We start from the raw sequence: 20,947 nt of genomic DNA on the forward strand, positions 1-20,947 counted from the left end.
TTACTTGCAGAAGACACTGAAAGGGTTAAGCCTCAGTGTTTCCTCTATGGAGAGCTGCCTTGGCAAAGCTATTCAGAGATGCTGATGAGAACTAATTAGATAGTTTTATCTGCCGAAACAAAAACAGAACACAGAGAGGTGAATTTATTCAGCAACATCTTTATGTGGAATTAAAGCCTGATACACACTTTAAATTATGATTGGCCAATCACTGACAAATTTTACCACCCCTATGTAGTATGAGGGTCAACAGATACCAAATATTATGAGCAGATTGCGCAGGTAAACTCTCATATTACATGGAGGTGATAAAATTGGTCAGCGATTGGCCAATCAAAATTGAAATCGTGTACCAGGCTTAAGACTTTTCATTATGTGCCAGAGAGATGCAAGTAACTCTCAGCTGATAAGGAATTATGAAAATGGACCAATCAGATCTTGGCAGGATTCAATTGGTCCATTTTCAAGCTGCATACATTTGTGAACAAATTTTGAATCAGCTTGAATTTTTTTTCCCTCTCATTGACCATTCCTAAGCTATAGCACGTTCTGTTCTATGGAGAGGGAAGGAGGGAGGACGGATGGCAAATGATCTAGCGGCATCCCTTGTGGACCAAAGACAACGCACTTTTTTTTAAATGTTAAAGGACAACTGTAGTAAGAGGTATATGGAGGCTGCCATATTTATTTCCTTTTACGCAATACCAGTTACCTGGCTATCCTGTTGATCCTCTGCCTCTAATACTTTTAGCCATAGACCCTGAACAAGCATGCAGCAGATCAGGTGTTTCTGACATTATTGTCATATCTGACAAAATTAGCTGCATGCCTGTTTCTGGTGTGATTCAGACACTACTGCAGCCAAAAGACCAGCAGGGCTGGTATTGTTTAAAAGGAAATAAATATGGCAGCCTCCATATACCTCTCACTACAGTTGTCCTTTAAGCAATCCATCATGGGTCAGCTATACCCACACTAAGCTATCAGTCCAGCCAGCCCAAAAACAAGAATCTCAGCCCAGGTTCATCCAGCTTGTGTATGAGGGAGGGATCACGCTTGTGTTGGCAGGAAGTGTGGGTTACTCCTTTGTCTGCATTTTAATTAATGCTTTTTTTTTTTTTACCAGTGAATCTTACTGAGGAATAGCATGCGTTGTGCAGTAAAGTAGTGCAGGTTGTATCTTTTTAATGCTACACAGAATCACATCATGGCTCCTGAAGACAGAGTGGCCTCATAGGAAAGCATTAAGTGAGAAAGACTTCTGCTATAGAGAAACCAGATAAGATGAGAATTCAGAGAGGAATGTGTACACTCCCAGACAGATGTTTTGTGAACTAATAAGGCAACTGGAACTTTGAGTTAAAATTAAAAAAAAAAATTCAAATATATTCTTTCTGCCTTATGTAGTGGAATATGTGGGAAACTGTATATTCTGCTTCACGATGTGTTCACCAATAGTCTCCAGGAGGGGCCAACACTTGTAGGACTATTAACCTCCTTAGCGGTAACCCCGTGTGTGACACGGGGTAAGCCGCCGGAGGGTGCCGCTCAGGCCCTGCTGGGCCGATTTACATAATTGTTTTTTTGCTGGACGCAGCTAGCACTTTGCTAGCTGCGCCAGCACCCCGATCGCCGCCGCCGCGCGCCCGATCGCTGCTATCCAGTGCGGCGCGCGGCCCCCCCCCCCCGACCCCGAGCGCTGCCTGGCCAATCAGTGCCAGGCAGCGCCGAGGGGTGGATCGGGACTCCCAATGACGTCCCGACGTTGCTGACTTCGGTGACGTCATCCCGCCCCGTCGCCATGGCGACGGGGGAAGCCCTCCAGGAACTCCCGTTCTTTGAACGGGATTTCCTGATCGCCTATCGCCGGAGGTGATCGGCGGGGCTGGGGGGATGCCGCTGAGCAGCGGCTATCATGTAGCGGGCCCTCGGCTCGCTACATGATTTAAAAAAAAAAAATAAAAAAAAAACTGCTGCGCTTCCCCCTGGCGGTATTTTTCATACCGCCAAGGGGGTTAACCACTTGTATGTGGTTTGTGACAAATTATCTACATCCTGTGGGACTACCAAGGGCCATAGATAATCATCTATTGAATCCGACGGCCACCGCTCATTCTCGCACTTGCTCCCATGCTTGTTCTTTGCCACTGCCCGTTAGAGGGGAAATGAATGAATGGAAACACTGTTCCCATTTATTAAACTAAGTACCTGTGTCAATGATCGCTGGAATCAGTGAGATGCCTGCAGTCATTGTAATAACACACTGTACCAGTATCATGGCAATATTCAAACAGAGAAGACTCCGCTGGCTGGGTCACCTATATAGAATGGACCCAGAAAGATTTCCCCGACAGGTTCTGTTGGCTCAAATTGCACATGCAAAAAGACCAGTGGGATGACCTATGCTTTGATACAAAGACTCTTGCAAGCGTGATATGGATTGCTTTGGCATTAATACTGGAGGCTGGGGTAAACGTGCTGAAAATAGATCCTTATGGCGTCAAGACCTAAAGACACTACGAAGTCTGGTACTAAAATTTAAAGCAGAAAAGACTTTGCATCACTTTTGCCGCACTGGCCAATTCACATTTTATCTGTGACAAATGTGGCAAGAAATGCCGTGCTGCTATTGGCTTATTTAGCCACAAGCGAAGATGTGGTAACGCTTACAGATGATACCCACAGATGTAGCAACAATCATCTGAAAATGATGCAGTGGCCAATGATTGACTATGCTAACAGGAAATAATGCACAAGGACATCTTGTGGCCAAATAGTAAAATTACACTTACATACATTTATTTTAATAAAAAGACCCACACATACATTTAAAAATAACACCTTACCTCCCATACTATCCCATAATTACCCAAATAAAAGTTTTGCAGTAAAAAAAAGAAAAAATGAAAAAAAAAAAGACTGAACTTTTTTTTTAATATGTATGTCAAGAGGGTATATTACCGTTCATTTAGAAAATATGGGCTTGTAAATAGAGATGGATGCAAAACTGAAAAAAATGCACCTTTTTTTCCAAATAAAATATTGGCGCCATACATTGTACTAGGGAAATATTTTAAACGTTGCAATAACCAGGACAAATGGGCAATTAAAATGTGTGGGATTTAATTATGGTAGCATGTATTATTTTAAAGAGAACCCAAGGTGGGGTTCTGACAATGCTATCCGCATACAGAGGCTGGGTCTGCCTATACAGCCCAGCCTCTGTTGCTATCCAGATCCCCCCTAAGCCCCCCCTGCGCTCTGCTACCCCCCATAAATCACAGCCGCGCTGTGCGGGCTGTGTTTACCTCTGTAGTGTTAGTCTCAGCGCTTTCTCCCCACCTCCTGCATAGCTCCGGTCCCCGCCTGCGTCCCTTCCCTCCAATCAGCGGGGAGGGAAGGGACGCGGGCGGGGACCGGCGCTAGGCAGGAGAGGCAAGACAATGTTTCATCACAGTTAACAAAGAGGCAGGGGACATACCCATATCTCAACTGTGTGCACTGGAGCCGAATTGATGCATCCACATCGTGGCACCAAATTCAAAGTCAGAGGATGGCATACATGTGATTTGGATTATGTGGTGTATGCCTTGAAGTGCCCTTGTGGCCTATTGTATGTTGGGCAGACCACACAGAAACTTAAGAAAAGGCTATCATCACATAAACACGCAATTAGAGAACGTTTGGTGGACCAGGCGGTCCCATATCACTTTGTGCAGGCTAAACATCATGTAAGCCAATTAAGATTTATGGTCATAGAGCGGGTGGCCCCTTTGAGGAGAGGGGGTGATCGAGTTAAAAGACTTCTTTGGAGGGAGGCATTTTGGATTATAAAGCTGGATACAATGGAGCCTCGGGGACTTAATAGAGAACTTAGTTACATAGTTATTTGGTTGAAAAAAGACATACGTCCATTATTTAAGCTTTGTTCTCATGAGGCTCCATTGTGTCCTGCCTAATGTCAGCACTTTATTGTTTTTATAATTTAGTATTGTTGTGTTAAAAAAAAATTTCCCCTTTCCCCCCTCCCTCTCCCCCTCCCTTGTACCCCTTCCCCTGTCCGTCCTTCCCCCATGTCCATTCCTACTTTCTTATTGGGCCCACATAACGTTACTGTAGTCTCTTCACCCTAGACATGTACTTAGTAGGGAGATTATGTGATTCCATGGTAGTCCTTATATGTACATGGATCCTGGTTACAGTGTCCATGTATGTTCCTTTGCCACATATATATTATGCATCGTATCTTACAATCAGTGGCGGCTCCAGCTTCAGATTTTTGGGGGGGCTCAAAGGGGCATGAGGGCTGGCAGGCCGGGCTTGGGGGGGGGGGGGGGATTTCGCGCGCCGCGGCGAAAATTTGGGCGTGGTCATGATGTCATGTGGGCGGGGCTAACTTTAATGTAGTTGTACCAGCTAACGTGGTTACATGAAAAAAAAAATGAAGTAAACGCACATAATGACAGGTAGCCTTTCACCAGTAAATGCACATAAGAATCAGCTTTTCAGCAGTTAATGCACGTAATGACAGACAGCGTTTCCTCATTAAATGCACATAAGAGACAGCTTTTCACCAGTTAATGCACATAATGACAGACTGCGTTTCTGCAGTAAATGCACATAAAGGGACAGCTTTTCACCAGTTAATGCACGTAATGACAGACTGCGTTTCCGCAGTAAATGCACATAAGAGCCTGCTTTTCACCAGTTAATGCACGTAATGACAGACAGTTTCCCCATTAAATGCACATAAGAGCCTGCTTTTCACCAGTTAATGCATGTAATGACAGACAGTTTCCCCATTAAATGCACATAAGAGCCTGCTTTTCACCAGTTAATGCATGTAATGACAGACAGTTTCCCCATTAAATGCACATAAGAGACAGCTTTTCACCAGTTAATTCACATAATGACAGACTGCGTTTCCGCAGTAAATGCACATAAGGGACAGCTTTTCACCAGTTAATGCACATAATGACAGACTGCGTTTCCGCAGTAAATGCACATAAGGGACAACTTTTCACCAGTTCATGCACATAATGACAGACAGCATTTCCCCAGTAAATGCACATAAGAGACAACTTTTCACCAGTTAATTCACATAATGACAGACTGCGTTTCCGCAGTAAATGCACATAAGGGACAGCTTTTCACCAGTTAATGCACATAATGACAGACTGCGTTTCCGCAGTAAATGCACATAAGGGACAACTTTTCACCAGTTCATGCACATAATGACAGACAGTGTCCCCAGCATAGGTAGCCAGGTGTATAGATGTCCCCAGTATATGTAGCCAGGCGTATAGCTGTCCTCAGTATATGTAGTCAGGCTGGTGGTGGTGGGCTGGGGGCCCCAGGGCACCTCAAGCCTGACTGGTGGTGGGCTGGAGGCCTCATGCCTGCGTGGCTGGTGGGCTGGGGTCCCAGGGAAGCTCAGGCCTGGCTAGTGGTGGTGGGCTGGGGGCCCCAGGGCAGCTTAGGCCGTGCTAGTGGTGGTGGGCTGGGGGCCCCAGGGCAGCTCAGGCCTGGCTGGTGGTGGTGGGCTGGGGGCCCCAGGGCAGCTCAGTTGGTGCCAGTGGGTGGGGAGGAGGGTGCCAGTGGGTGGGGAGGAGGGTGCCAGTGGGTGGGGAGGAGGGTACCTGTGGGTGGAAAGGAGGGTGCCACTGGGTGGGGAGAAGGGTGCCAGTGGGCAGGAGGAGGGTGTCAGTGGGTAGGAGGAGGGTGCCAGTGGGTGAAGAGGAGGGTACCTGTGGGTGGAAAGGAGGGTGACACTGGGTGGGGGAGAAAGGTGCCAGTGGGTAGGAGGATAGTCTCAGTGGGTAGGAGGAGGGTGCCAGTGGGTAGGGGGGTCGTCAGTGGAGGGGAGAGAATGCCCGTGGGTGGGGAGGAAGGTGCCCCTGTGTGTGAGGAGATTGCCCTGGGGAGAGAAGACAGGAAGAAAATGATCGAGGCGCCAGCCGCGCTAATAAGGGATGCGGGAGCCTGCTTTATTCCTCCCTCCCTCCTCCCTTCCTATGAATGCGCCCCCACCTGCTGTGAATGTCCCCCCCCCCCCCCCGTAGGCAGTGTGTGCAGAGCGGAGCGGTAGGTCCTCTTACCGCAATCCATGCTCGCCGGCAACTAGTCTCCTGCTTCCTGTTTACCATGACGTCACAGGAAGCAGGAGACTAGTTGCCGGTGAGCATGGATTGCGGTAAGAGGACCTACCGCTCCGCTCTGCACACACTGCCTACGGGGGGGGACATTCACAGCAGGTGGGGGCGCATTCATAGGAAGGGAGGAGGGAGGGAGGAATAAAGCAGGCTCCCGCATCCCTTATTAGCGCGGCTGGCGCCTCGATCATTTTTTGTCATCTGACAAGTGCGGGGGGGCTTTAAGAGGGGCTAACAAGTTGCCAGCTGGGGCTGAAGCCTGGGCAAGCCCCAGTGTAGCGCCGCCACTGCTTACAATGTGATTGTTTACATATGCTAATGCGTTGTGTACGCCATACACACGTATTTTACTACGCATTGAACTTTGAGCGCTCCTATTGGTCGCCACCGCTGCCCCGCCTTTCAGCGTGTGACGCATGGCGGCTTCTCTAGCTGCCTACGTCACCATCCGCCCGTCTGGACGCAGAGTGTCCACGCATGAGCGCGGACGCACAGGCGTCTATCCCATCTAGTCCCCTGTCAGGTCCGCCATGGGCGGATGGATGGGAGGAGATGGTGGTGATTGACGGGCGGAAGGGGCCGCGGCGGTTTACCAAGGTGGGTGTCGGGGGATGGGAGGGACCCCATTTGAATGTACCTATGAGGCAGCAGCCTCTAAGTTCCCCATCAGGTCCGGCAACTTACGGACTATTATGATTGGGCATTGTGTTAAGTGTGTGTGATTGGCTGCTGCAGTACCATGCTTGGTATATAAATGTTAGCTTGTACTGTGTATATGTGACATGTATTCAGCATGAGCTTGATAAAGAGGTGATTTCCTCGAAACGTCGCTGTGACCTGCTGAGATGGTTTTATCTCAATAAAAGAGCATTATTGAACTGGATGGTGCCGGCTGTCTTTCTACTTAATGCAGGAGAGGCGGGGGGAGCGCTGAGACTAACAGTACATAGGTAAACACAGCCTGCTGCGACACGCTGTGTGTCAACAGCGCGGCTGTGATTTATGGGGGATCTTGATAGCAACAGAGGCTGGGCAGTATAGGCAGACCCAGCCTCTGTATGCAGATAGCATTGTCAGAACCCCACCTCGGGTTCTCTTTAAAACTGTAATGGCCTAAAATTGAGAAATAATTATTTTTTCCCCTTTTTTTCTTATTTTTCCCATTAAAATGCCTTTGGAATAAAATAATTCTTAGCAAAATGTACCATCCAAAGAAAGCCTAATTGGTGGCAGAAAAAACAAAATATAGATGGTTTTGTTGTGATAAGTAGTAATAAAGTTCTAGGCGAATGAATGGAAGGAGGCAAGGAGCGCTGACAGGTTAAAATTGCTGTGGTACAGAAGGGTAAAAAAAAACCCAGTGGAGAAGAGTAAAAAGGTAGAGTGACCAGATTTTTGTGGGTCCAACCTGGGACAGGGAGGGGGGCGCGGGGAGGGGGGGGGGAAGTGGGGAGGACTGAGGAGTGCGCAGCGATGAAGACCGGGGGGGGGGGGGGTGGCTGCGGCGCGCTGCCGCTGTGAAAAATGGGCGTGGCCATGACATTGTATGGGCGGAGCTAACGTAATGATGTAACGGCGAGGCATAAGAAAGCAGTGTTTACGCCATGATGTGGACAAACGAGACTTTGCATCATGGGTGTGCAGAAACTGTGTGATGCTAATAGTATAACCACAAAGCAGCAAACATAGCCATCTATGACCATTAAATAATAAATGCAGTAACAGTTACCCCGGACACCAGAAAATAAATGCAATGGGCAACATGTCAGCACAAAATAAACGCAATGCGGGCAACATGTCAGCACAAAATAAACGCAATGCGGGCAACATGTCAGTACAAAATAAACGCAATGCGGGCAAACATGTCAGTACAAAATAAATGCAATGCGGGCAAACATGTCAGTACAAAATAAACGCAATGCGGGCAAACATGTCAGTACAAAATAAACGCAATGCGGGCAACATGTCAACATGCCTGCGAAACGCGTTGCAACTTTGATTTGGAGTATGTCAATGGATTCGCGTCTGTTTTGAGGTTGACGGTTCTTGTGTCTGCTTTTGGGAGGTGGGTCCACCACTGCCTCCTTGCCAATTTTTTAATTTTTTTTGTATATTTTATCCTTTTGGCACCTCTGTTTGCTTAACACAATCAAGTCCACCCCGGGTGGAGGGGTGACATACCCCCCTTTCTTCTTTGATCTACAGAGAGCGGCTTCTTAATCCTGAGTGGTGACATGTCTAATCTCCACACCTGCCTTTACAGTGGTTACCTGGGATGGGAGGTTACCCCGGTTTGTGAGTATATTTCTACTTACTTTCAGAATTCCCTTTACCGGTACTTATTACACAATATTGGCAGGGCCGGCCCGCTCATGAGGCGGGGTGAAACTTTTGCCTCAGGCGGCAAATTTCTAGGGGCGGCATCCGCCCGTCGGTGGGTGCGGGGAGCCAGCCGCCCAGCTGGAGGGGTAGCGAGCAGGACGGGGGTATTGGGCCTAGCGGCGGGGTGGGGGGTCGGACCCCCCCCTCCCTCGCCTGGGTCCCCCGTCCTCCGCTCCCCTCCAGCCTTAAATACATCAGAAGCGCAACTCGTAAGAGGCAGTGGGTGGGGAGGACTCACCTCTTCCTCGATCCAGCCGGCGCTCCACTGACGTCACTTCCTGCAACGCCGCCCACTGTATTGTAAATGGACGGCGCTGCAGGAAGGGTAGTCAGTGGAGCGCACTCTGGATCGAGCGAGGAAGAGGTGAGTCCTCCCCGCCCACTGCCTCCCCGCCGCTAGGCCCAATACCCCCGCCCTGCCCGCTACACCTCCAGCTCGGCGGCGGCAACCCCCACGGGGGGGGGGGGGTGTTCATCAGCAATAATTTTTTCAAAATGTGCCTCAGGCGGCAAAAAGTCTAGGGCCGGCCCTGAATATTGGGCTCTCGGTGTCCTTTTCTGTAATCTGATTTGACGTCTAAGTGATGACAGGAGAGGAGGCACAGGGACTAGCATGGGGCGCAGCCCAGGGGCAAGAGTGGGTGCAGCAATTGGGCAGGCATGGGGCACAGCACAGGGGCAGGCATGGCGGTACAGCACAGGAGGAGGTATGGCGCCCATGGTGCTGTGGCACCCATGGCACAAGCCATGCCTGTACCCCTCTAGATACGCCTCTGGTTCACAGAGCCAATCAGATCATCTGTGCTGTGAATGATTGCTGACAGCCAATAGCAGCTATTTTTCATGAAAATTAACCTGCTGAGCGGTCTGGACGAGCTCAGCTCGTCCAACACCGCCAGAGGCTGCCGCTCAGCACTTGCTGGGCAGATTTTAATGAAATAAAAAGCAGCACACGCAGCCGGCACTTTGCCAGCCGCGTGTGCTGCCTGATCGCCGCTGCAGCGCGGCGATCCGCCGCATGCAGCGGCGAAAGAGGGTCCCCCCAGCCGCCCGAGCCCAGCGTAGCCGGAACAAACAGTTCCGGCCAGCGCTAAGGGCTGGATCGGAGGCGGCTGACGTCAGGACGTCGACTGACGTCCATGACGTCACTCCGCTCGTCGCCATGGCGACGAGGTAAGCGAAACACGGAAGGCCGCTTATTGCGGCCTTCCGTGTTACTTCTGGCCGCCGGAGGCGATCGGAAGAACGCCTCCGGAGCGCCCTCTAGTGGGCTTTCTTGCAGCCAACTTTCAGTTGGCTGCATGGAATAGTTTTTTTTTTATTTAAAAAAAACCCTCCCGCAGCCACCCTGGCGATTTTATCAGAACGCCAGGTTAAGGGGAAAAAAATCAGCAGTTTAAACAAAAGCGTTCCCCCGCCTGGTGAAGTGTTAACCTCTACCTAACTAATTAACCCCTTGTGTCGCCTACTATTGTGTTAACCTAATGTTTCTTGGACAGCTGTCATAGCTGCCGCGCGTAGCGATCGGAGGCGATTGGGCACCTTAAAGGGAACCTGAAGTGAGAGGGATATGGAGGTTGACATTTCTTTCCTATTAAACAATGCACATTGCCCAGCTGCCCTGCTGATCCTCTGCCTTTAATACTTTTAGCCATAGACTCTGAACAAGCATGCAGCAGAACAGATGCTCTGACTGAAGCCTGACTGTATTAGTTGCATGCTTGTTTCAAGCGTGTGAGTCAGACACTACTGATGCATGAGCAGGACGCCAGGCAACCCGTATTGTTTAAAAGGAAATAAATATGGCAGCCTCCATATCCCTCCCACTTAAGGTGTCCTTTTAGAGTTTATTAAATCAGGCCTTTATTTATAGGCAGGGGGAGTATAGGAAGAATGAACAAAGAGAAGGGAGGGAGATATACAGAGGTGGAGAGGGAGGGCCCATAAAACACAGCTCGCAGGTTGACATTCTATCCGTGACCCGGAGAAACACAGCAGCGTAGCGCACGCCAGAACAGATGAGCTGAACCAAAATTAGCATTACGCTTCGCCGCAGCATCTGTCAGAACTGCTGATCCTCCCTCCAGTCTGAACGAACGCACGTCCAACCCTCCAGGACAAATAGCCTCTCAAAGCAGGGCAACGCGGAATACGAGATTCAGCCGATCGCAATCACTGCGCCACGACGTTGAGGCTATCATCAGAACACATTGTATCGCCGCATAATCTTCCTGCAGTCATCAATCATCCTGCCACAAACTCCCAACACCTTCCCGCCGCTAACAGCTCACATCTTTACACATCGAAAAACACACACGTCTGAAGTGTACTCATTTATTGGCTGATTACTCCTGGGCGTGGCTCCTGTGGGAACTGACTTTAAGGGCCTTTTTCCACTACCCTGCGATTTATGATTTGAATCTGGTCGCAAATCGCAAGGTACATTAAACTAATGGAAACTGCAGCAGCAATTTCCATTAGTGTGATCCGATTGCAATGTGATTTTGGTCACACAATCGCAATTGCATGGTGGAAATTGAAACGTGATTGCGATCGCAATCGCATTTCATAGTGGAAAAGGGCCCTAAAAGAAAACCAGAGCTCAGGACAAGAAAAATATTTATACATACCTGGGGCTTCCTCAAGCCCCATCGGTTCGCTCCCAGGCCTCTGTCCTCAGTCTTCTGCAGCTCCGATACCGGGTCCCTGCACTTCCGTCAGTCGGAGCCAGTCTGACGTAGGGGAAGTGCGGCCTCCACGTATCTTTCCAGCAGCTACTGAAGAGATACGCAAAGAGTGCACTTCTCCTGCGTAGACTGGCTCCAACTGACGGAAGAGCAGGGACCCGGTATCGGAGCTGCAGACATCGGAGGACGGCGGCGTGGGAGCGATCCAAGCGGATGGGGTTGTAGGAAGCCCCTGGTATGTATAAATCTCTTTACTGTCCTGAGCTCTGGTACACTTTAACTTAAAACCTGAGATGAGTAATAAAAAAAAACATACCTGGGGCTTCCTCCAGCCCCCTTCGGCCTGATAGACCCCACGCCGTCCTCTTCTGCCTCCTGGGTCCTCAGCTATGGCCAGCGGTAGCTAACAGAGGATCCAGGAGACAGAAGAGGACAGAGTAGGAGCAATCAGGCTGAAGGGGGCTGGAGGAAGCCCCAGGTGTGTATTGTTTTTTTTTTTATTCATCTCAAGTACACTTTAAGGAATAAAATGGGTTATTTTTTTTACATCCTTAAAGGGATACTTAAGCCTTCAATTAAAAAAAAAATCAGTTTTACTCACCTGGGGCTTCTACAGTGGGATGCGAAAGTTTGGGCAACCTTGTTACCGTATTTTTCGGACCATAAGACGCTCCGGACCATAAGACGCACCTATATTTAGAGAACAAAAACGGGGGAAAAAAAAATACTAAATATGGTGCATCCATGGTACAGGGGCATCTTGTGGATCTTCTCCCCTCCCCAATTATGTCCTCCTCGTACCTCCTTTGTCCTTGTGCCCCCTTTGTATATTTAGTTTCACCCTCGTGTCATCCTGTGTCCCTTGTGTTCTCGTTTGTCCCCGTGTCCCTGTCCTCCTGTATCATGTCCCCGTGTTCTGTCCTGTTCCCCTGTACTCCTCTATCTTGTCCTCTGTGTCCTGCTGCTGTCCCTCTATTCCATGCCCATTTTTGTCCTCCTCTCTCTTGCCCCTTCCCTCATTCCTCCTCTATCTTGCCCCCCTGTGTCCTGTTACTGTGCTGTGCCGTTCCTCTGTCCTCTATTATGTGTCTGTTTCCTCGTATCCTCCTCTATCTTGTCCCATGTCCTGCTGATTTTCAATCCCTCTGTCCTCCTATCTTGTCCCCCGTGTCCCCGCAGCCCGTCCCTCTCTGACTCTGAATGTTGTGCAATGGGCTTACCGCTACAGGCTACAGATGATCAGCGGTAAGCCTCCGGGAAAAAGCCGCGGCAGAAGTCCGTGCAGCTGTTGAAATTTCCATCCTCTTCACTCGTGCTGGCAGTCCAAGTTCGTGGCTTACCGCTGCAGGCTACAGATCACAGCGGTAAGCCTTCAGGGAAAAGCCGCGTGGGTGTCCGTGCACGCTGCCTAATGTTTATCTAGCGTCACTTCCGCTTACATCACCAAGGCGGAAGTGACGCTAGATAAACATTAGGCAGCGTGCACGGACACCCACGCGGCTTTTCAATGAAGGCTTACCGCTGATCATCTGTAGCCTGCAGCGGTAAGCCACGATTTTGGACTGCCAGCACGAGTGAAGGGGATGGAAATTTCAACAGCTGCACGGACTTCCGCCACGGCTTTTTCCCAGAGGCTTTACCGCTGTGATCTGTAGCCTGCAGCGGTAAGTCACGAACTTGGACTGCCAGCACGAGTGAAGGGGATGGAAATTTCAACAGCTGCACGGACTTCCGCCGCGGCTTTTTCCCGGAGGATTACCGCTGATCATCTGTAGCCTGTAGCGGTAAGCCCATTGCACAACAGAGGGACGGGCTGCGGGGACAAGATAGGAGGACAGAGGGATGGAAAAGCAGCAGGGACAGAATAGAGAAGAAGGACAAGGGAGGCGGAATGCCTGGGACGCATTACCACGGGGATTCCCCGTGGATTGACACCTGGTGACGGCTAGCATTTGGACCATAAGACGCAGGCACTTTTTCCCCCTATGTTTGGGGAAGAAAAAGTGCGTCTTATGGTCCGAAAAATACGGTAATCATCATGATTTTCCTGTATAAATCATTGGTTGTTATGATAAAAAATGTAAGTTAAATACAACATATAAGAGACACACACAGTGATATTTGAGAAGTGAAATAAAGTTTATTGGATTTACAGAAAGTGCGCAATAATTGTTTAAAGAAAATTAGGTAGGTGCATAAATTTGGGCACCACAAAAAAGGGGTGGGGGTGGGTCGCAATTTCAGTGTTTGGCATGGGTGCTATATTACCCAGATACGCCCCTGATCACTGCATAGGCTAAACATCACTGGGAGGGCAGGGTTACATAGTTACAGTCATCAGCATAACTTATAAAGGTGTGTACATGAGCAAATGTCTGGCATGTTGCTGTGTGTGGTGAAACCCCTCCTACAGTGTGATGTAATGTCATGCCATGGCCCAGACAGTCTGCTGTCTGTGAACCTTGTTGCATTGTGGGAAATTACAGCTTTTTCCAACTGCCAAGCAAGCAGGACCTCTCTCTGTACATAGAACTATCAGTAATGAACATTCAGTACAGATCACCTGGCAGAACTAAAGATGTCACCAGTGATACATTTCAGAATGTAAATCAGTGTTACAATAGGCAAACACTGAGTGCCGTAAATAATCTATAAATTAAAATATTAAAAAATAAACAATTTTATTCATTATGCTATTTTCACTACTGTTACACTCTAAAGGAAAGTACAGTTTCACTTACCTGGGGCTTCTGCCAGCCCCCTTAAGCCACCCTGTGCCCGCGGCGTTACCAAACGATCCTCCGGTCCCCCTCCGCTGCTCCATTTAGCTGTCTTTAGTTGCCACCCACTGCACCTGTGTGGCCCTGGCCGCACGCCTCCTTATTTGTGTACCCATCGCCGGGAGTGCCCTGCGCAGGCGCAGTACGAGAAAATCTCTACTGCGCCTGTGCAGGACGGGAGCGCAAACAACCGCGCACGGCCAGGGCCGCACAGACACAGTGGACTGAAGACAGTGAAACGGAGCGGCGGCGGGGGACCAGAGGATCGTTTGGTAACGCCACGGGCACAGGGTGGCTTCAGGTAAGTGGAAATGGTTACTTCTTTTGATACACTTTAAAGAGAATCTGTATTGTTAAAATCGCACAAAAGTAAACATACCAGTGCGTTAGGGGACATCTCCTATTACCCTCTGTCACAATTTCGCCGCTCCTCGCCGCATTAAAAGTGGTTAAAAACAGTTTTAAAAAGTTTGTTTGTAAACAAACAAAATGGCCACCAAAACAGGAAGTAGGTTGATGTACAGTATGTCTGCACATAGAAAATACATCCATACACAAGCAGGCTGTATACAGCCTTCCTTCTGAATCTCAAGAGATCATTTGTGTGTTTCTTTCCCCCTTCAGCTCTCATCCACTGATGTGTCAGGCTGTTTCTTCCTGCAGAGTACAGACAGCTTTGCCCTTGTCTGTAATTCTTCTGTATGTGAAAGCCCAGCCAGCTCAGAGGAGAATTTATCCAGCTTGTAAAAGATAAGAGAGAAGAGAGAAGCTGCCCTAATCTAAATAATACACAGGCAGTGTGCAGAGAGGGGCCTGAAGGGGGGAGATGCATCACAGAACCACAACACTGAAGAACTTGGCAGCCTTCCAGACACAGGCCTGACAAGTCTGACAAGAGAGAGATAAGTTGATTTATTACAGAGATGGTGATAGTACAAAGTGCTGCAGTAAGCCAGAGCACATTAGAATAGCTTTTGGAACATGTAGGATGATAAAAAACAGGATGCAATTTTTGTTACGGAGTCTCTTTAAGTTGGCTGAGGCGGCCAATAACGACCGTCTGAGCCGAAAATCAGGCGCGTGTACAGCAGCTGGCGACCCCCGACAAATAAGCAATCTGCCGGGCGGATCTACTCACCCCCAGCAACGCTGATACCATTGTTTGTGCCGCTCCCCTGCCCACTGCATGACACACATGAGTGCAGCCCGAGCCAGCAATGTCGTCCAAAGGGATCAGATCCTCATCACCAACAGGCAACATCCATCAAAGGTGTATACGCACCTTTAGGCAGATCACTGATGGGCAGATTCTACTGACAGGAAGTTTTCCCAAATGTTGTAGTGATGGGGACCATTCTGGGGGCACAGAGATTCCAGTGATAGGAATAGGAATACAGTACCAGTCATATTTTTACATTAGCATGGCAGCCCAGGACTGCTAATGCAGTTCATATATCTTGGTTGGGGAAGGAACAAAAGCTACACTTCAGGGGTATAGGGAAAACAACACTCACAAAACCTGTTTATAATATATCACTAAACAATTGTTACCTCAGAATAAGCACTAATAAAACGTAACTTTTAATAATTTACATTTGATAAAATAAATAAATGGCTATATAGGTAGCTGTCAAGTGCTTATAAAACTCTGTTATAATGAGCTAGGGATCTATAGTAAGCATTACTGGAGGAAAATATATATCTCTCCACCCCTTAGTTCATTACTGTATTAACAAATTACACATACCCCCCACCACAACAATAACCCAACATGTTTCTCTTCCTAGCGGAAGCTTTTTCAAGGGGACAAAGTGAAGTATGACAGTGCATAGGTGCAAGAGTGCAAATTATTGTTGTGGTGGGGGGTATGTGTAATTTTTTTAATACAGTAATGAACTAAGGGGTTGAGAGATATATATTTTCTTCCAGTAATGCTTACTATAGATCCCTAGCTCATTATAACAGAGTTCTATGAGTACTTGACAGCTACCTATATAGCCATTGATTTATTTTATCAAATGTAAATTATTAAAAGTTACGTTTTATTAGTGCTTATTCTGAGGTAACAATTGTTTAGTGACTTTAGGATGGGGGAAAGGTTTCTGGGTGCCCTGCTAAGGAGCTAGTACTGCTGTATTACTCCTACCCCCTGGTGGTAGCCCTGATGCATAGCATGTAATCAGCACCGGGTCGGGTATCCTCGGGTACCCGCGGGTAACCCGAAATGCAGGTCGGGTGCGGGTAGCGACTTGCGGGTGTGAGTAGGGTTGCGGGTAGCGGTCTGCGGGTGCGGGTCGCGGGTAGTGAAAGCAAGCTAAAAACCTTCTTTAGCTTTGGTTTGTGTATAAAAATAGGTTTTATTAACTTTACAGCTCCCCAATGTTACTTTAAAGGTGCACTTTAGAGGAAAATGTAAAAAAGCGGGTCACGGGTAGCGGGTCGGGTAGCGGGCCTGCGGGTCGCGGGTCGGGTGCGGGTAGCGGTTCTGCGGGTGCGGGTCGGGTTGCGGGTATCAAATTCACCAGAAAGCGGGTCGCGGGTCAGGTTCGGGTAGCGGGTTCGAGGGTCGGGTGCAGGTATGAAAAAGTGGACCCGCGCAGGCCTCTAGACACAGCAGCACAGTGAGCCAGTGGCAGTTCAGCACCAGTGATCTGGACAGCAGCTGAGTACAGCACCGGAGGAGGAAAGAGCAGTGAATACCAGAGTACAGTAGCTGAGGCAAAGCTTTGCATCTCAATGCAGAAACTCTCAACAGGACAGACAGTAGTAATTCAGCACCAGTGACACTGGCTTCAGAGCAAGAAGAGGAATGCTAGATAGGAACATAACTACTGTTCACTGACAGCACAGTAGTCAGAGGGGCAGAGCACTGGATGAGGAGGAGAGCAGTGCTGGGTGCAGTGAGAGGGACAGAGCACTGGATGAGGAGGAGAGCAGTGCTGGGTGCAGTGAGAGGGACAGAGCACTGGATGAGGAGGAGAGCAGTGCTGGGTGCAGTGAGAGGGACAGAGCACTGGATGAGGAGGAGAGCAGTGCTGGATGCAGTGAGAGTGACAGAGCTATGAATGAGGAGAGCAGTGTTGGGGGCAGTAAGAGGGGCAGAGCACCGGAGGAGAACAATGCTGGGTGCACTGAAAGGAGCAGAGCACTGTGATGCACAGGCAAAGGGGGAGGGGTGCAGTGAGGCACGTGCAGTGATCACAGCATTGCAACCCTCCTACATGGCATGTGCATCACTGCACAACTCTCCCACTGCATGTGCATCACTGCACCCCTCGCACACTGCATGTGCATCACTGCACCTCTCGCACACTGCATGTGCATCACTGCACCCCTCCCACACTGCATGCACATGTACAGGCAGTGTGGCTGGGGTGCAGTGAGGCACATGCAGTGTAGGAGAGGAATAGTACAGCGAGAAGGGGCTGGGGAGGGTGCAGTGAGGCACAGGCAGTAGAAGGGTTGCAGTGAAGCATAGGCAGTGGGAGGATTGTGCAGTGAGGCTCAGGTAGCGTGGAAGGGTTATGCAGTGATATACAGGCAGTGTGGGTAAGGTGCAGCGAGGCACACGCAGTGTGGGAAGGGTGCAGGAGGGTTGTGCAGTGAAGCACAGGCAGTGGGAGGATTGTGCTGTGAGGCACATGTAGTGGGAGGGTTGTGCAGTGAGGCACAGTTAGTGGGAGGGTTGTATAGTGAGGCACAGGCAATGAGAGGGGTGCAGTAAGGCACAGGCAGTGTAGTAGGGGTTCAGTGATGTACAGGCAGTGTAGGAGGGGTATAGTACTGTAAGAAACTATATGTTTCACAAAACACCTTTATTCCGGCACCAGCAACTCATTAGTAAGAACTGCAAACACGACTCTCATCACAGCAAACAGTATAGGAGATAGACCTTCTTAAGGGGCCCATACACTCAGACGATTTTCTGGCTGACCGATCGATCCCGATCGATCGATTGATTGATCGTTTGCAAATCGGTTGGCCAATCGACCGATCGATGGCCGATTTCGATCGATTTCGATGGATTTCCATCGAACTGGCAGGGTGGAAAATTTAGGTCAATCTGATGAGATTGCTTATCAGTTTGCATTGGCCTTAATGGAAATCTGATGGCAAAAAAATGCCATCAGATCGAATTTCAATAGATTTCAAACTGAAATCTATTGGAATTCTATCCTGGTAAAAAATGTTCTAAAAACGCATCAGATAGATCATCAGATGCATTTCTTATCTATCTGCTGCCAATCTGACCAGTGTATGGGCACCTTTAAGCGTCTTCAGAGTTGAGGAGTTTATTCAGTAAACAGATATACAGATACAGTTCGTTACATCTTTAACCAAGCAGATTACTCCGTAGTAAGTCTTTGCGTTACAGCTCTTGGCTCCAGTCCTGGCAGCCAGGTTCCTCTTATGTCTATACTACGTTACATCTAACCACCTCGCCCTGAGGCTTATCTAATATATACAACCATACAGTTATAGAATATGACACAACATCATTGCATAGAAGTCAAGGGTTGGAGAAAGCCAGGAGAAAGAAGCAAAATGTGAGGAAACGCGGAAAAGCCGCCGCAAACGCTCAGAGTGAGGCGGCTGTTTCCGCGTCCAACATGGCGGCAAAACGCGAAGAAACCGCCGCATGCCGCATGGGCAGAGCGGTGGAGTCCGCGTTGGATGCAGCAGATTGCGCGCATGACTATGTTAATGACAGTGTGGTTGGACGTGGGGAGGCCGCCGCTTGCTTGGAGAGCAGCGCGGCGGCTCCCGCGCCCGAGTCAGCAGATACATTGCAAAACATGTCTGGTGTGGCTGGGACTGATAGTCCACACAGGTTCAGAAGGACGCGCGCGCGCGCTGAGAGGCAGAGCTTATATGACAGCCAGAGGAGAGTCAGCTGACCAAGCTGGTCAGCTGACATTTTCACCAGTTCTCATTGGTCCAGCACTTAGGGGTGGCGCTGGAGAGCGCTATAGTATATATACTGGGTGCTGGCCATTCTCTGGTTGTCTGCCGTTGCGATCACTACGTGGTAGCACTCAGACCTTGTCTGTATCTGTGTTCTAGCATAGTTTCCAAAGGTGTTGATGATCAAGGAACTCACACCTTAGCATTAGGAATATTGAACTGTATTATTTGTTATGACCTTCTGCCTGCCTGACTATTCCTCTGAACTCTGATTCTGTACCTTGCTATTTCTGATATCCTGTTGCCAAACTCTGCTCGTTCCTGGACTCCGTATTTGCCTCCTGACTCTGTACCTTGCTATTCTGCTACTCCGTTGCCAAACCCTGCCTGTTTATTGGATTCCGTATCTGTCCCCTGAATCTGTACCTTATCTGTCTGTGTGTTAACGACCTGGCCTGCCCGACCTCGAGAACTGACCTTACTGTTAGAGGCAGTTCCCAGACCTGTTAGTGACACCCTCTCTCTGGTGTCACTCACGCTCTGTCCTTCCTACTCTCAGCCTAGCTCCTCCCCGGGGAGAGTCTAGGCCATCAGAAGGAACATACTTCTGTGCTGTACGCAAAGTATCTGTTGCATCTAAACACTCACTTGTTATCAGGTGTCCAGAGGTTAGTAGATATATCTGATTATCTGTGATACTGCAGATCACCAATAATCGGGTATATTCTGTATTCTCGGTGATACTGCAGTTCACCGATAATCAGACCCTCTCTGTGTTACACCGATCGTTACACAAAAGTGTCTCTCCTCAGCTTGTGACCCCCTTTTAATACCGGTCACCGAAGAGTTAAATGTGACATCATCTGAGCCCTCCCTCCAAACCTACAATTGCTCAGACCCCTTGTGATGTCATGATACACACCTACTTAATTAATATTCCGCTCGGTCTTTAACCTACATACAAAGAATGTTATGTTTGGTAAATATGGCCTATTAGGGCTGATCAGAACAGCTGAATGATTTCATTGAAATTTCGTGTACCGCATGCGAAAACCGAATTTCGGGTTCCGAATTTTCGTGTTCTGAGTGCATTTCTATTGAAGTCAATAGTGCCAATTTCTGCGGTTAATTGTAAAGCCCCCTTACATGCTATTATCACCAAATTTGGCATGTATTTTAAGCAGATGAGTAGGAACATGGTAAAAAAATTTTGTGAAAAGACCTTATAGTTTTTGAGCAAATAGATTTCAAAGTTTCATAGGAAAAATGGTTTTTAAACTGTGTAAAATGACACTGCTGCAGTACAGGTTACTGCATTCCGAGTTCTGTATACATATTGTATACATTTCATGAAAACAGACAGCGTGGAGTCCCCCCTTCCAAGCCTCCTTAACTCCTTGTCTCCCATGCAGGCTGGGAATCGGGATAGCCAGAATGCGGAGTCCCGGCCGCGTGGGGCTTCGCACCCTGAGCTATACCAGCCTGCATGGTCCATGGCATGGGGGGGGGCTCTGGAGGAGAGGGGCGGTCAACCTCCCCCTCTCCACCAGAGCCCTTGTCCAATCCATGGACAAGGGGCTCTTCCCCCCCTCCGGTGCCCCAGGAGGAGGATGGAGCCGCCGACGTCCGGGGGGGGGGGGGGGGGGGTTCATGGTGCCATCCGGGGTTCCCCTTTAACAAGCGGACCCCGGAAGCCGCCCCGTCCCCAGGAGAAATGAGTATAGGGGTACACGGTACCCCTTACCCATTTCAGCAGAGTTAAAAAAAGAAATAAAAACATGACAACGAAAAAAGTCCTTTATTGTTCTAAATTAACCAGGGATACTTACCTTGTGAAAATCCCACGCCAGTATCCTTAGAAGTGGTCCCACGCCAGTATCCTCTTAGGACATCTCTGTAACGATTGTGGAATTCTCTCCGTGATCAGCGCACAAGACGTGCGCTGACACTGCGGAAATCCTCCACAAGCGTGTAATTTGCGGGAACCCAGCAAAAGGTGCAATGCACCTGTAGAGGGAAATTCCTGTCGACAGATGGAGCT

At 49.0% G+C, this 20,947-nt stretch overlaps 1 protein-coding gene across 4 annotated transcripts in view; it reads right to left on the minus strand.

Annotated features, from left to right (window-relative positions):
* The window catches only part of LOC137541584 (sterile alpha motif domain-containing protein 10-like), a 597,983-nt gene that overhangs the window by 66,068 nt on the left and 510,968 nt on the right, over window positions 1-20,947 (minus strand). Inside the window, exons 5-6 of one of the 4 annotated variants that reach the window (XM_068262959.1) lie at window positions 11,823-11,911; window positions 5-109 (exon numbers count right to left, since the gene is read on the minus strand). The exons of the other annotated variants lie outside the window; for them this stretch is intronic. The gene's annotated coding sequence lies outside the window, so the exon portion shown is untranslated. The remainder of the gene's footprint in view (window positions 1-4; window positions 110-11,822; window positions 11,912-20,947) is intronic. 4 annotated transcript variants of the gene reach the window in all.

This window comes from Hyperolius riggenbachi, chromosome 12, assembly GCF_040937935.1.
Source record: "Hyperolius riggenbachi isolate aHypRig1 chromosome 12, aHypRig1.pri, whole genome shotgun sequence".
NCBI lineage: Eukaryota > Metazoa > Chordata > Amphibia > Anura > Hyperoliidae > Hyperolius > Hyperolius riggenbachi.